Source organism: Octodon degus, unplaced genomic scaffold, assembly GCF_000260255.1.
Source record: "Octodon degus isolate 3935 unplaced genomic scaffold, OctDeg1.0 scaffold00111, whole genome shotgun sequence".
Lineage (NCBI taxonomy): Eukaryota > Metazoa > Chordata > Mammalia > Rodentia > Octodontidae > Octodon > Octodon degus.
The window spans coordinates 3495230-3496907 of record NW_004524687.1 but is presented as its reverse complement, the minus strand read 5'-3'; the positions used below and the strand labels follow the sequence as shown (position 1 = coordinate 3496907).

Sequence of the window (1678 nt, the reverse complement as noted above, 5' to 3'; positions counted from 1 at the left end):
AAAAAAAAAAAAAAAAAAAAAAATTGTATTTTAGTAAAACATCCATTTCTCTAAAACCAGAAAAAGCCCTTTTCCTTTTTAATTTCTTTTCTCTTTCATTGTATCTGTAAAAACTAGTGTCAGGTTCTGTTAATCATGCCTCCTAAAATACTTACAATGGATTGCACATTCTTTTTTTTAACTGGAAGAGAGTGCTACAGGCATTTATTTACATTTTCTTAATATGAATCGGTGTTCTCACATTACATTTACATTTTTCACCAGCCTCAAAAGTAATATAACTAAAAAATAGATGTTTACCATTTGGCACCTGGCACTCGTAAGAGGGAGTGGGTTGCAGGCAGCAGCCAGCACGCATCGCTTACAGGTGCGTGGCTCGCAGCAGAGCTGAGTGGATTGCACATTCTTTACTATCACTTGGAGAAGACCAAGTACACTCACTCACAGACTATAACAGTTCTTTCCACTGCAGAGAACAAGTGCATATAAGCACTGGTAATCTAGGGAGTATACTCATTGCTAAAACTACAAGAGTACCTCTTTACAACAAAATTCAAAGTTATCCCACATGATGTGCCACTCCCTGCCCAGTCCAAGCGCAGTGGCACTGCCTGTAATCCCAGTGCTAGGAAGGATAAAAACAGAAGGATCATTACAAGTCCAAAATGCATAGTGAGACCCTGTACCAAATACATTATGTACCAAATACCCTGTACATAAAAAAAAAAAAAAAAAAAAATCTGATATGGAATAGCGATGGATAGCAAGTACCTAAATAGTGAAGCACTTGCATAGAATGTGCAAGGCCCAGATTTCATAGGTGATAGGGAGTATTGGTTGGTGTGCAGAATATAAGCATCTTAAGACAATAAATAACAAAATGGTAAATTTAATAAAGCTATGTTGTTTCATTGTGCTGCGAGCTTTCCAAGAAGAACTGAAGACCCTGGCAAGTGCAGCGGTCTGAGTTCAATCCCCATTTCTGCAAAAAAAAAAAAAAAAAAAAAAACAACTGAAGAGAGGCTTTACATGTTTATGTAAGAGGAATATAAATACAATATCTTAACAAAAATAAAATGTCGGACCCAGGAGATAGCTCAGTAAAATAAGTGCCTGCCTGGCAAGCTCAGGGTCCTGAGTTCAATCTGCAGTACTACAAATAAATACATATAAATAAATGTCTTAAAGTTACAAAAGCTCTTTTCCCTCAAACCCTTCCCACCCATCCATCCCACAAACAGGGGACTAAGTGCAGTGGTGCTCTACCACTGAGCTATAATCCCTAATTTAAAAAAAAAAAAAAAAAAAATTATGTATTTGGTACAGGGTCTTGCTATGCAGCTCAGACTCTTACTGCTCCTCTTGTCTCTGCCTCCCCAGCATTGGGACTACAGGTGTGTGCCACTCTGGGGGTTGGCACTGCAGTGCCAGGGATCAAACTCAGGTCTCTGTGCTTTCCAGGCAGGTGCTTAGACCACCGCGCTATCTTCCCAGGCCTGTAATCCCTAATTTTTAACTTTTTACCTTCAAGCAGGGTCTCACTACATTGCCTTAAACTTTTGATCTGGAGCCGGGGAGATGGCTCAGTGGAATAAGCACTTCCCTGGCAAGCACAAGGGCCTGAGTTCAATCCCCGGTTCTGAGAAAAATCACTAGAGTCCAATCTAGTAGTGAGACC

The 1678-nt window shown here is 39.7% G+C and overlaps 1 protein-coding gene across 1 annotated transcript in view; it reads right to left on the bottom strand.

Annotated features, from left to right (window-relative positions):
- The window catches only part of LOC101588789 (paraspeckle component 1), a 98895-nt gene that overhangs the window by 92300 nt on the left and 4917 nt on the right, over window positions 1-1678 (bottom strand). The gene's annotated exons all lie outside the window — the stretch shown is intronic.